This window comes from Ricinus communis, unplaced genomic scaffold, assembly GCF_019578655.1.
Source record: "Ricinus communis isolate WT05 ecotype wild-type unplaced genomic scaffold, ASM1957865v1 Ctg17, whole genome shotgun sequence".
NCBI lineage: Eukaryota > Viridiplantae > Streptophyta > Magnoliopsida > Malpighiales > Euphorbiaceae > Ricinus > Ricinus communis.
The window spans coordinates 46,410-62,500 of NW_025963451.1; the positions used below are offsets into that span (position 1 = coordinate 46,410).

The following is a 16,091-nucleotide window of genomic DNA, read 5'->3' on the forward strand; positions in this document are numbered from 1 at the left end:
AGAGTCCAAGGGCTATTTAATTTCGAATTAAAAGAAAAAAATGTTAGAAATTCTGTAATGAATCAATGGAAAACTGGTTAAGGAGTCATTATCAATATAAATACGATTTATCTCAGATTAGATGGTCTAGATTAATACCACAAAAATGGCGAAATAGAATCAATCAATACCAACACCCTATGGTTCAAAACAAAAAATTAAACAAATGGAATTTATATGAAAAAGACAAATTAATTCATTACGAAAAAAAAAGGATTTTGAGGCAGACTCATTACCGAATCAAAAAGATAATTTTAAAAAACACTATAAATATAATCTTTTATCATATAAATCTATTAATTATGAAAATAAGAAGGACTCATATATTTATGGATCACCATTACAAATAAATAATAAACAAAAGATTTCTTATAATTACAACACAAATAAAAGTAACTTTTTCGACATGTTAGAAGGTATTCCTATCAATAATTATCTAGCGGAAGATGATATTATCGATATGGCGAAAAGCCCAGATAGAAAATATTTTGATTGGAAAATTCTCAATTTTTGTCTTAGAGAGAAGGTCGAGATTGAATCCTGGATCGATACCGGAAGCGAACATAAAAAAAATACTAAGACTACTAAGTATCAAATAATTGAGAAAATGGATAAAAAAAAGATTTTTTTTATTACAATTCACCAAGATCAAGAAGTCAATTCATCCAATCAAAAAAAAGATATTGAAAAAGATTATATGGAATTAGATATGAAAAAACATAGACATAAAAAGAAAAACAAAAGTCATACGGAAGTAGAACTTGATTTCTTTCTAAAACGATATTTATATTTTCAATTAAGATGGAATGGTTCTTTAAATCAAAAAATAATCAATAATATCAAAGTATATTGTCTCCTGCTTAAACTGACAAATCCACGCGAAATTATTATATCTTCTATTCAAAGGCAAGAAATAAGTCTGAATATTTTGATGATTCAGAAGGATTTAACTCTTACAGAATTGATGAAAAAGAGAATATTTACTATCGAACCTATTCGTCTATCGGTAAAAAATAATGGACAATTTCTTTTGTATCAAACCATAAGTATCTTATTATTTCATAAGAACAAACAACAAATAAATCAACAATACAGAGATAAAATCGATTCTATTTCTATTGAAAGGCAGCAAGGTATAATTGGAAATAGAGACAAAATGGTTATGGATTTACTTGTTCCCGAAAATGTTTTATCCCCGAAACGTCGTAGAGAATTAAGAATTCTAATTTCTTCAATTTAAAAAATAAAAACAATATTAATATTTATATAAATACCAAAATTTGCACTGGTAATAACAAAAAAACTGTGGTCCTGTTTTTGATAAAAGCAAAGATTTTGATAAAGAGAAAAATAAACTAATTAAATTCAAATTTTTTCTTTGGCCCCATTTTCGATTAGAAGATTTAGCTTGTATGAATCGTTATTGGTTCGACACTAATAATTCCAGCCGGTTCGGTATGGTAAGGATATGTATCTATCCGCGGTTGAAATTTTGTAATGGTAAGGGTGCATTTTTCCTATATCCCATAGGATACTTGATCTAGAAATGAATCAATGGCATTTTTTGACTTTTCATTTTAGGTAGAATTTTGTTCTCTTTTGTAAGCGAAGAAATATATCATCTTTTTGTATCTATAACCGAATAAAAAAATTATAAAAAAAAAATAAAAAAATAAAAAATTGGATTGATTAATGAGAAATTTGCAATTTTATTTGACAAAATTTTGAATTAGTAACTTGAATTACTAACAAAGTAAAGATTTTTGTGTATATCAAATTCAAATGAACTGACATTATTATTTATTATTATTTATTAATACAATATTGATTTTTTTATTATTACTGATCAATAAAAATAAAAACATCTTAATCTTAATTAAAAAAAGGTGGGTTATTTTATGGTAAAAAATTCATTCATTTCAGTTATTTCACAAGAAGAAAAAGACGAAAACAAAGGATCTGTTGAATTTCAAATAGTAAGTTTCACTAATAAGATACGAAGACTTACTTCACATTTGGAATTGCATAGAAAAGACTATTTATCTCAGAGAGGTTTGCGGAAAATTCTAGGAAAACGGCAACGACTGCTGTCTTATTTAGCAAAAGAAAAATAGAGTACGTTATAAAGAATTAATTAGCCGGTTGGATATTCGGGAGTCAAAAACTCGTTAATGTGAAGAGTTTTTTGAATTATTTGATTTCTTAAATCTTAATATGAACTTCTTTTGTTTCTCAGTAATTCATGAAAAAATGGATCGAGGAAACCCCTATGAATGTATCAGCTACACGAAAAGACCTTATGATAGTCAATATGGGTCCCCACCACCCATCAATGCATGGTGTTCTTCGACCCATCGTTACTCTAGACGGTGAAGATGTTATTGACTGCGAACCAATTTTAGGTTATTTACACAGAGGGATGGAAAAAATTGCGGAAAATCGAACAATTATACAATATTTGCCCTATGTAACACGCTGGGATTATTTGGCTACTATGTTCACAGAAGCAATAACAGTAAATGGTCCAGAACTGTTAGGAAATATTCAAGTGCCTAAAAGAGCTAGCTATATCAGAGTAATTATGTTGGAATTGAGTCGTATAGCTCTCATTTGTTATGGCTTGGTCCGTTTATGGCGGATATTGGTGCACAGACTCCTTTCTTTTATATTTTTAGAGAAAGAGAGTTAGTATATGATTTATTCGAAGCTGCCACCGGTATGAGAATGATGCATAATTATTTTCGTATCGGGGGAGTAGCGGCCGATCTACCTCATGGATGGATAGATAAATGTTTGGATTTTTGCGATTATTTTTTAACAGGAATTGCTGAATATCAAAAACTTATTACGCGAAATCCTATTTTTTTAGAACGAGTTGAAGGAGTAGGTATTGTTGGTGCAGAGGAAGCAATAAATTGGGGTTTATCCGGACCAATGCTACGAGCTTCCGGAGTACAATGGGATCTTCGTCAAGTTGATCATTATGAGTGTTACGACGAATTTGATTGGGAAGTCCAGTGGCAAAAAGAAGGAGATTCATTAGCTCGTTATTTAGTCCGAATCGGTGAAATGATGGAATCTATAAAAATTATTCAACAGGCTCTGGAAGGAATCTCGGGGGGGCCCTATGAGAATTTAGAAACCCGACGTTTTGAAAGGGATCCAGAATGGAACGATTTCGAATATCGATTCATTAGTAAAAAAACTTCTCCTACTTTTGAATTACCGAAACAAGAACTTTATGTGAGAGTCGAAGCCCCAAAAGGAGAATTGGGGATTTTTCTGATAGGGGATCAGAGTGGTTTTCCTTGGAGATGGAAAATTCGCCCGCCGGGTTTTATCAATTTGCAAATTCTTCCCGAATTAGTTAAAAGAATGAAATTGGCCGATATTATGACAATACTAGGTAGTATAGATATCATTATGGGAGAAGTTGATCGTTGAAATGATAATTGATACAACAGAAGTACACGCTATCAATTCTTTTCTAGATTAGAATCCTTAAACGAGGTCTATGGAATTATATGGGTGTTTGTCCCTATTTTGATTCTTGTATTGGGAATCACGACAGGCATACTGGTAATTGTATGGTTAGAAAGAGAAATATCTGCAGGGATACAACAACGTATTGGACCTGAATATGCCGGTCCTTTAGGAATTCTTCAAGCTCTAGCGGATGGCACAAAACTACTTTTTAAAGAGAATCTTTTTCCCTCTAGGGGGGATACTCGTTTATTCAGTATCGGACCATCCATAGCAGTCATATCAACTCTATTAAGCTATTCAGTAATTCCTTTGGCTATCACCTTGTTTTAACTGATCTAAATATTGGTGTTTTTTTATGGATTGCCATTTCAAGTATTGCTCCCATTGGACTTCTTATGTCAGGATATGGATCAAATAATAAATATTCTTTTTGGGTGGTCTACGAGCTGCTGCTCAATCGATTAGTTATGAAATACCATTAACTCTTTGTGTGTTATCCATATCTCTACGTGTGATTCGTTGAAACATAAACTTTTCCCTATTCCTTTCTTTTTAGGAAGAAGGCGAAATCGGTTGAATAGATATCTTCATTTTTTATTCATCATTTGGGTTAAGGAACTAAATTGAATAGTTATATGAGTGAAAGAAAACAGCTTGTAAATTTGCAGTAAAAAATGAAGACTCATTTCCTATGTACAAGAGTAAAATAGAAATAAACATAAGAAAAGAAGACTGTTTGTCCCAAGATTGGTTGATTAGTCATCCTGGCTTGAAGCGGGCTCAAAAGATCAACCTTATTGAGTTTTTACTATCATTTAATTTATATGTATTACCATAATGCTAACAGGCGATTGAACAAAAATGAGTGGACGGTTAGGAACACCAAGATACACAAAGGATTAGTAATAGAGATTTTTTTTAATTATCTATTTTAATTATCTATCTAAAATTTTAATTATCTATCTAAAAGGATATTTCCGCAAAATAGAAAAGTATATTAATTGGGGCTTTAAGTTGGTAGAAATGATCAGGCAGTACTCCCCATGATTCCGATTCAGAGTATGCTCCTGTCCACCGATTAAAGAAATGACTATCAGGAACGAAATAATCCTTTCCCTTTTTGAATCCCCTTTTTCTTTTTTTTTTCAGAAAGAAGAATAGGAACGAAAAAAAAAGAATCTAAATCTAATTACAATAAAAAATCAATCTTTTTCTGCTTTTTCCTATATCTATATTCATATAGATGGAATTCGTATCATAATTCGGAATATCTAATTCTTTTCGTAATCAAAAATAATAGGTTGAAATATCTCTTGTAGTTTTACAAAGAATATTTTTTAAATAAATTAGAAAGAGTAATAAAGAGTATTTTATTGAAAAATTTTGAAGTTATTACTCAAGAAAGAAAAATTGAAACTATTAAAGGATGAGATCAATTCAGAAGTACTTTTTGTGAGTATTATAACAGATAGAATTTCATTGCGCGACTTTTGGAACGTCGATAGATTTATTTTATTTTGATCCTATATATCCTACAAATATAGCAAAATAAATAATACGATCTCCTTAAATTTATTTATGGCCTTCGAGGAGCTGTATGAGGTGAGAATCTCATGTACGGTTCTGTAATAGCGATGGGAACAGTGATGTTCTCGCCGACTATGATTATCTAACAGTTCAAGTACAGTTGATATAGTTGAGGCACAATCAAAATCGGGTTTTTGGGGTGGAATTTGTGGCGTCAACCTATAGGATTTATCATTTTTTTATTTCTCTCTAGCAGAATGTGAGAGATTACCTTTGATTTACCAGAAGCAGAAGAAGAATTAGTAGCAGGTTATCAAACCGAATATTCAGGTATCAAATTTGGTTTATTTTATATTGCTTCCCATCTAAACTTATTAGTTTCTTCATTATTTGTAACAGTTCTTTACTTGGGCGGTTGGAATATCTCTATTCCATATATATTCGTTCCTGAGCCTTTGGAAACAAATAAAATAGGTGGAGTTTTTGGAACAACAATCGGTATCTGTATTACATTGGTTAAACTTATTTGTTCTTGTTCATTCCTATCACAACAAGATGGACTTTACCTAGACTAAGAATGGACCAACTTTTAAATCTTGGATGGAAATTTCTTTTACCTATTTCTCTCGGCAATCTCTTATTAACAACCTCTTCCAACTCCTTCGCTATAAAAGAATAAAAAGGAATATTTTTCTACATTCATGGCTTGTTTCTCAAATCCAAATAAGAGAAAAAACAAATAGAAAATCATTCATAAATATTCACGATATGTTTCCCATGGTAACTGGGTTCATGAATTATGGGCAACAAACCATACGAGTTGCACGGTATATTGGTCAAAGTTTCATGATTACCTTATCCCATGCAAATCGTTTACCTGTAACTATTCAATATCCTTATGAAAAATTAATCACATCGGAGCGTTTCCATGGTCGAATCCATTTTGAATTTGATAAATGCATTGCTTGTGAAGTATGTGTTCGGGTATGTCCTATAGATCTACCTGTTGTTGATTGGAAATTGGAAACTGACATTCGAAAGAAACGGTTGCTTAATTACAGTATTGATTTCGGAATCTGTATATTTTGTGGCAACTGTGTTGAGTATTGTCCAACAAATTGTTTATCAATGACTGAAGAATATGAACTTTCCACTTATGATCGTCACGAATTGAATTATAATCAAATTGCTTTAGGTCGTTTACCAATGTCAGTAGTCGACGATTATACAATTCGAACAATTTTGAATTCAACTAGAAACAAAAAAGATAACCCGCTTTGATTGATTAAAAAGTACAATTATTAAACTAAAATTCTGTTTTGATCTAAAGGGCTGCAATAGGTTTTTTTTTTATTTTTCTTGGTCAATAAATACAAAAATTACAAATTCCAACTATTGACTTGATTGGTCAGAATTGCATCGCGGCTTTATTTTTTTGTGAAAATCTATTAATATATGCGTAATTCTAGCCATAATTATTTCTAAAATTTAATTTAGAATGCCTTTTTCGAGAAAGAATGAGATTCATACAATAGCTGTACCTATAGTAATTTTCACCCCTTAGGGTTTAGAACCTATTATAAATAAGTTTTTCCTGGTCAGGTCAATAAGGTCATGAAAAAACAATTCAATTTTTTTATCTCTTATTTTACGTGCAATGGATTTGCCTGGACTAATACATGATTTTCTTTTATTTTTTATGGGATTAGGTCTTATATTAGGAGGTCTAGGAGTGAGATACTTACCAACCCAATTTATTCTGCCTTTCATTGGGATTGGTTCTTGTTTGTATATCTTTATTCTATATTTTATCAACTCTCATTTTGTAGTGCTGCGCAGCTCCTTATTTATGTGGGAGCCATAAACGTTTTAATTATATTTGCCGTGATGTTCATGAATGGTTCAGAATATTACAAAGATTTTAATCTTTGGACTGTTGGAACTGGAGTTACTTCCTTAATTTGTACAAGTATTTTTGTTTCACTAATTACTATTATTCCAGATACGTCATGGTACGGGATTATTTGGACTACAAAAACAAATCAGATTATAGAACAAGATTTAATAAGTAATGGTCAACAAATTGGAATTCATTTATCAACAGATTTTTTTCTTCCGTTCGAATTCATTTCAATAATTCTTTTAGTTGCTTTGATAGGTGCGATTGCTGCGGCTCGTCAGCAATAAATCTTTAGAATTAGTAACCCCAATCTATTTGTTCTATGTTATCACATTTATTTTCTTCAATCCCATTTAAAGATTATTTATGTATAAATTCTTTTATTTGATCTATTATTCTATTATCCATATTTGATCTATTATCCATATATTTCTTTGTTCTGTACTTTGGATATTCTTATTCTAGTCAATCCAATCTGTTGATGTTGAATTGTTGTTCATATTGAAATAAATCGAAATTGATAAGGAGTTGGTCAATGATGCTCGAACATGTACTCGTTTTGAGTGCTCTATTTATTTCTATCGGTATCTATGGATTGATCACGAGTAGAAATATGGTTAGAGCCCTTATGTGCCTTGAACTTATACTCGAATGCAGTTAATATAAATTTCGTAACATTTTCTGATTTTTTGATAGTCGCCAATTAAAGGGAAATATTTTTCAATTTTTGTTATAGCTATTGCAGCCGCTGAAGCAGCTATTGACCAGCTATCGTTTCGTCAATTTATCGTAACAGAAAATCAATCCGTATCAATCAATCGAATTTGTTGAATAAGTAGGATTAATCATATAGAATATAATTTTCATATTCATTAATTCAAGTTGGCATGTATGATACGTAACTTATCCGATCATGTTTGCGAAAACGTACGAAATTAAAGTATCCTGGCCCTATCTCACGAGTCGATCCAGAATTCAATAGAAAAATTCTGATAAATCATTGATTCGTCTGGTGTCTAAATATATGATGATTCATTTAGAAATTAACTAGATTGAAATTTTATGACGTTAAAAAATTTAGAAATCCAATGTCGCATTCAGTAAAGATTTATGATACATGTATAGGGTGTACTCAATGTGTCCGAGCCTGCCCCACAGATGTATTAGAAATGATACCTTGGGATGGGTGTAAATCTAAGCAAATCGCTTCTGCCCAAGAACAGAAGACTGTGTTGGTTGTAAGAGATGTGAATCCGCCCGTCCAACTGATTTCCTTGAGTGTTCGAGTTTATTTATGGCATGAAACAACCTGGAAGCATGGGTCTAGCTTATTGATACTTTCAGAAAAATCCACTTGAATGCATTTGATTTTATGTTTATTGATTAAACCCGTACTCGAAAAACAAAAAATACAAAAAATATATATATATTATGTTTTCGAGTACGGGTTTTTCTAGTCCAAATGTATCTTGCCTTTACCACGAATTCTTTTCCTTGGTTAACAATATTTGTAGTTTTACCGATATCTGCGGGTTCCTTAATTTTCTTTTCCCCCATAGAGGAAATAAGGTAATTAGGTGGTATACTTTGTTTATATGTATTTTAGAACTCCTTTTAATGACTTATGCGTTCTCTTATTATTTCCAATTGGACGACCCATTAATCCAATTAACAGAAGATTATAAATGGATCCAATTTTTTGATTTTTACTGGAGATTGGGAATAGATGGATTTTCTTTAAGCCCTATTTTACTGACAGGATTTATCACCACTTTAGCTACTTTAGCGGCTTGGCCAATTACTCGTGATTCCCGCTTATTTAATTCTTCTGATGTTAGCAATGTATAGTGGCCAAATAGGATTATTTTCTCTCAAGATCTTTTGCTTTTTTTTATCATGTGGGAGTTAGAATTAATTCCCATTTATCTACTTCTATCCATGTGGGGGGAAAGAAACGTCTGTATTCAGCTACAAAGTTTATTTTGTATACTGCCGGGGGTTCCGTTTTTTTATTAATGGGAGCTTTGGGTATCGCTTTATATGGTTCCAATGAACCAAGATTCAATTTTGAAACATCAGCCAATCAATCATATCCTGTGGCGCTAGAAATATTTTTTTATATTGGATTTCTTATTGCTTTTGCTGTCAAATTACCGATTATACCCTTACATATATGGTTACTAGACACCCATGGGGAAGCACATTACAGTACTTGTATGCTTCTAGCCGGAATCTTATTAAAAATGGGGGCGTATGGGTTGGTTCGAATCAATATGGAATTATTACCTCATGCTCATTCTATCTTTTCTCCCTGGTTGATAATAGTAGGCGTCATGCAAATAATCTATGCAGCTTCAACATCTCCTGGTCAACGAAATTTAAAAAAAAGAATAGCCTATTCTTCTGTATCTCATATGGGTTTCATAATTATAGGAATTTGCTCTATAAGTGATATGGGACCCAATGGAGCCATTTTACAAATAATATCACATGGGTTTATTGGCGCTGCACTTTTTTCTTAGCAGGAACGGGTTATGATAGAATACGTCGTGTGTATCTTGATGAAATGGGCGGAATGGCTACACTAATGCCAAAAATATTCACGACATTCAGTATCTTATCACTAGCTTCCCTTGCATTACCAGGCATGAGCGGTTTTTTTGCGGAATTGGCAGTATTTTTTGGAATAATTACCGGCCAAAAATATCTTTTAATGTCAAAAATAGTAATTACTTTTGGAATGGCAGTTGGAATGATATTAACTCCTATTTATTTATTATCTATGTTACGCCAGATGTTTTATGGATACAAGCTGTTTAATGCTCCAAACTCTTATTTTTTTGATTCTGGACTGAGGGAGTTATTTGTTTCGATCTCTATCCTTCCGCCTGTAATAGGTATTGGTATTTATCCGGATTTCCTTTTTCATTATCAGCTGACAGGGTCGAAGCTCTTCTATCTAATTATTTTTATAGATAGTTTTTCTAAATAAAACTCAAAATGAAAAAGAAATCCTATGATTTTTCATTTTTTAAAATCGTTATGTTATACAAGGAAAAACTTATTTTTCGTCTCTTAAATTTAAGCTTAAGTAAAAAAAAACGGAATTGTAACTAAATATTTTGGCATTTGTGAGAACTTTTGAATCAAGTAATATAATGACTTTTTGAATCAAGTAATATAATGATTCAAAAGGTTCTCAACGGTTTACCTGAAGCTTTTTGTATATATGCTTTGCTGCCCCATATAGCTGCATCCGTCAGACCCTTTCCTTTCTTCAATCCAATTAGATGTTAATTGTTAATGTAAATGAACCATAACTATGTAGTCCTATTCCTAATAAATTAACTCCAAAATAGCATATCCAAATTATAAGAAAACCAATAGAAGCGACAATTGCGGAATTTAAACCCTCAAAATTTTTATTTGTTCGAGTATGAAAATAAATTGCGAATATGGTCCACGTAATAAATGCCCAAGTTTCCTTGGGGTCCCAATTCCAATATGATCCCCATGCTTCATTAGCCCAGACTGCTCCCGGAAAGAATACCTATGGTTAAAAAAGATAAACCCTATACTTATAATACGATAACCCCAGTCATCTAATCTGTTGAATCAATTGAAACCTGTAATAATTCCTAGAAGAAAGAAAAGAAATATTTTTTAAAACATTCTTTCTTCCATCATATATTGTATCCCACTAAAGCTAAAGGAAAATGAATCATTTAATAAATTATTGCTTTTATCAACATCAACAATTCTTATGATTTTCGAAATGTGATTACTAGAAATGCTACTGATAATAATGATCCACACAAAAGAGCTGCATAGCCCAATATCATCATACTTACGTGCATCATTAACCACTGGGATTGGAGAGCAGGCACTAAGATTTTGGATTGATGCGTGTTAGTTAAAAGGCCTGAAGTAGCAAAACCCTTGGGTAAAAAAAAGTACTTGGGGCGGTTATTGCGCTTAAATAATTTTTATGTTTTTTAAAATACGGAACCATATGAATAATGGAAAAGCCCATGAAAGAAAAAGATTAATGATTCATATAAATCGCTTAATGGTAAATGTCCCCCAGAAATCCAACGAGTAACTAATAATCCTGTTATACAGAAAAAAGTGGTTATCATGCCCTTTCTGACGAATCATATAGTTCAACGAATTCATCGACTACTAAAGTTATCAAATGAATTGTAAATTACAAGTGACACGACTGAAAAAGATATATGAGTTAATATATGTTCTAAAGTTGAAAATATCATAAAATTTTTAAAAAATTTTAAATTAATAAATTAATAATAATAAATAAAATAAAAAGGCTCTTTAATTAGAAAAGTAAGCCGCTATGGTGAAATCAGGAATTGAATTCATTATAGGATTTATTGTATCCTTTTGATAATTATAGGATGTTATGCCGCCACTCGGACTCGAACTGAGATGCTCTAGCACTGCTTCCTAAGAGCAGCGTGTCTACCGATTTCACCATAGCGGCTTACTCGAAATCATAATAATCCATTTTTATTTAATCGTCGAGCTTGAGGGAGTCAATTCAATGCAATATTTTTTTTTGAAACATTCAAATTAATGAAGCCAAATTCAGTTAATAATAAAAAAAAAACTCTTATCTAATTTCAAATATCTAATTTCAAATTTAATACATGCCTTGATTCATTCTAATTTCAAGCGCAAGCATCAAGCATAAAGTAGATCATTCAAAATTGACACATTTTTTCTAAAGAGAAAATCTAAAGATAAAAGGTGCTTTTTTTATTAATTAGATTGAAAGCAACAAAGAATCTATTATATATAGCGATTTAGAATAATATAAATATAATAATTGTTAAGTAAGTTAAAAATTTTAAACTTAATCAATTATTTTAACGGTCAATTTTTTTGACTAAAGGTCTTAGATTTCTTCTTTTATATGCAAATAGTATAAAAAAGAATGCAAATAGTATAAAAAAGAAAAACTTATGAATGTTTAGTATTGTGATTGTGATAAATGGGTCGATGGGGAAAATAAAATTTAAATAATAATCCCCATCCCGAAAATGATAAAATATCCTAACAATAAAAAAGAAAGGTGAAACTTTGTGTCTTCTTTTTTTTCTTTTTGCAAAAGTACCAGTTTTAGAATTCAGTATAAAAAAGAATTCTTTAGTCTACATATGAAAAAAGCAAAAGGAGTGTAATTTAATATTTATTAGTTCAAACAAAACATTAAAAAAGAATGGAAATCCTTTTATATATTTTCTATATATTTTATATATTTTCATTCTATATTATATATATTTCTATTTTATATTAGAAATTTATATTCTAAATTATTAGAAATTATAAACAATAAACGAAATTAGACCCTTTCTCGTGTCAAGTCAAATCAGATTATTCCAACCTTTTATTTTTTATTTGTTGCACAAAAAAACTTTTTGAATTACCTGTAGAAAGAGATTTCGCTAATGAAAAAGCTTTCAATACTGCCCAATATCCCTTTTTTTTCCAAATATTTTTTCGAATACGCTTTTTTGATCTAGAAGTGCGCTTTTTTGGAACTGCCATAATAAAGAAGTTGTTTATTGTTATAGTTGGATGTGAAAGACATTTATTGTTCAAAACAAAATTGTTCTTTACTATATCTATGTATTTAGTCTCTCAATTATACTCTTGTCAAAAAAGAAGCCTATCCGCTTATTTTTTTTTTCTATTTCTGCCTTTTTCGTTATATTCCATATATACGTGGAATAAAATACAGCAATAAAGTTTAAGACTCTAAATTGGATTTATCCTAATAAAAGATTCTTTAACTTCATTTTTCTAGTAATTGGTCAAACTCGAAAAAAAAGTATATCTAATTGAATTAAAATTTTCAAATTGAATGAGGCTATTAATTTGTTAAAAAAGGAAAAAAATTTTAGTAATTCTTTGCTTTTATCTTATGTAAAGGAAAAGTTTCAAATATGATAGTCTTTTCTACAAACATAATGAAAGGCAATAAATCCGTTCCAAAATCCACTAGTTAATAATTCTGAATAAAAAAAAAAATAAAAGAACTCAAAAAAATAATTATTTTGATCCAGTAAGGATCCGATAAAATCATCTTTCTTTTTTTATTTCTATCAAGAAAAAAAATACTACTTTTCTTATAATTGTTAAAATTCTTTATCTTTTCTCTATGTATATAAAAACTTGTAATTATGTAATTAAATTAATATTAATAATTAATGTAATAATTATGTATATGTAATTAATATTTAATAATTATGGAATGTAATTAATATTAATAATAAAATTTTAATAATAAAATTTTAATTTATTTTATTTTTTGATTTAGAATAAGTAATAAGTATTTATTTTTTTTTTCACTAATATTTTTATTTATTTGATTTGACCAATTTTAACTTTTTGATTTAAATATGTGAAGTATTTTGTATGTGAAGTATTTTGGAAAATTCAGAATAATTAAGAATATAAAATTCGATTGAAGTTTTACATATTTTTTTTATTGACTGACTTATTTAAAAAGATATAAGAGCCGATGAATCAGAAACAAGAAACAATTAATTATCAATTCAAAAAGTTTTTTTATGGAACATATATATCAATATTCATGGATCATACCTTTGTTACATTCCCAGCCCTATGTTAATAGGAGCGGGACTCCTACTTTTCCGGCGGCAACAAAAAACTTCGTCGTATGTGGGCTTTTCCAAGCCTTTTCTTGTTAAGTATAGTCATGATTTTTTCAATCGACTTGTCTATTCACCAAATAAATAGCAGTTTTATTTATCAATATATATGGTCGTGGACTATCAATAATGATTTTTCTTTAGAATTCGGACACTTGATTGACCCACTTACTTCTATTTTGTCAGTATTAATTACTACAGTTGGAATTATGGTTCTTTTTATAGTGACAATTATATGTCCCATGATCAAGGCTATTTGAGATTTTTTGCTTATATGAGTTTTTTCAATACTCAATGTTGGGATTAGTTACTAGTTCTAATTTGATACAAATTTATATTTTTGGGAGTTGGTTGGAATGTGTTCTTATCTATTAATAGGGTTTTGGTTCACACGACCCATTGCATCGAATGCTTGTCAAAAAGCCTTTGTAACTAATCGTGTAGGGGATTTTGGCTTATTATTGGGAATTTTGGGCATTTATTGGATAACGGGCAGTTTCGAATTTCGGGATTTGTTCAAAATATTGAATAACTTGATTTCTAATAATCAGGTTCATTTTTTATTTGTTACTTTGTGTGCCTTTCTAGTATTTTCTGGCGCAATTGCTAAATCGGCGCAATTTCCTCTCCATGTATGGTTACTGGATGCCATGGAAGGGCCTACTCCTATTTCGGTTCTAATACATGCTGCTACTATGGTAGCGGCAGGAATTTTTCTTGTAGCTCGACTTTTTCCTCTTTTGTAGTCATACCTTACATAATGAATCTAATAGCTTTGATAGGTATAATAACAGTATTTTTAGGAGCTACTTTAGCTCTTGCCCAAAAAGATATTAAGAGAAGTTTAGCCTATTCTACAATGTCCCAATTAGGTTATATGATGTTAGCTCTAGGTATGGGGTCTTATCGAGTCGCTTTATTTCATTTGATTACTCATGCCTATTCGAAAGCATTATTGTTTTTAGGATCTGGATCCATTATTCATCCAATGGAAGCTATTGTTGGTTATTCTCCAGATAAGAGTCAAAATATGATTCTTATGGGTGGTTTAACAAAACATATTCCAACTACAAAACTGCTTTTTTTTTAGGAACACTTTCTCTTGTGGTATTCCACCCTTCGCCTGTTTTTGGGTCCAAAGATGAAATTCTTAACGATAGTTGGTTGTATTCACCGGTTTTCGCAATAATAGCTTGTTTCACGGCCGGATTAACTGCATTTTATATGTTTCGGGTTTATTTACTTACTTTTGAAGGACATTTAAATGTTCATTTAAAAAATTACAGTGGTAAAAAAACAGTTCATTTTATTCAATATCTTTATGGGGTAAAGAAGGATCAAAAATGCTTAACGAAAGTTTGGGTTTATTACCTTCTTAACAACGAATAATAACGAAAGGGCTTCTTTTTTGGAAGAACACATATCAAATTGATGGTAATGTAAGAAAGATGATGTGGCCTTTTATTACTATTAAAAATTTTAACACTAAAAGGATTTTTGCCTATCCTCATGAATCGGATAATACTATGTTATTTCCTATGCTTGTCTTGGTACTATTTGTTTTGTTTATTGGAGCCATAGGAATTCCTTTCAATCAAATTCCTTCAATCAAAAAAGGAATGGAGGTGGATATATTGTCAAAACTGTTAACCTGTCTTTAAACCTTTGCATCAAAATTCAAAGAATTCTGTGGATTGGTATGAATTTGTAACAAATGCAATTTTTCAGTCAGTATAGCTTTTTTCGGAATATTTATAGCGTCCTCTTTATATAAGCCTGTTTATTCATCGTTACAAAATTTGAATTTCTTGAATTCGCTCGCCAAAAAGGTTCTAAGAGAATTCTTTGGGACAAAATAATAAACGTCATATATAACTGGTCCTATAATCGAGGTTACATAGATGCTTTTTATGAAATATCTTTTATTGGAGGTATAAGAAAATTAGCTGAATTAATTCATTTTTTTGATAAACGAATAATTGATGGAATTACCAATGGAGTTGGTGTTACCAGTTTCTTTGTAGGAGAGGGTATAAAATATGTAGGAAGCGGTCGCATCTCTTCTTATCTCTTATTATATTTATTTTATGCATTAATCTTTTATTAATTTATTCTTTTATTAATTTGTAAAAAAAAATTCAATTTTATTTACAAATTGTAAAACTTTATTTTAAATTTTATTAATTTTAATATTGAATTTTTTTATTTTAGAATTATTTAATATAGAATATAATTCTAATTTTAATTATTTAATATAATTTTGAATTTAATATTAATATTTAATAAATAATAAAAATTAAATAAAATATTTATTATTTACGTATATTTATTATACGTATATATATTTATTATACGTATATTTATCGTATATTTATTATTTAAATTTATTTATTATTTATATTATTTAAATAAATTGAATTTATTATTTACATTTAACATTTATA

At 29.9% G+C, this 16,091-nt stretch overlaps 1 pseudogene; it reads left to right on the forward strand.

Annotated features, from left to right (window-relative positions):
- Positions 1 to 2,238: 2,238 nt before the first annotated feature.
- Positions 2,239 to 3,809, forward strand: LOC125368730 (annotated as a pseudogene).
- The last annotated feature ends 12,282 nt before the right edge of the window (positions 3,810 to 16,091 follow it).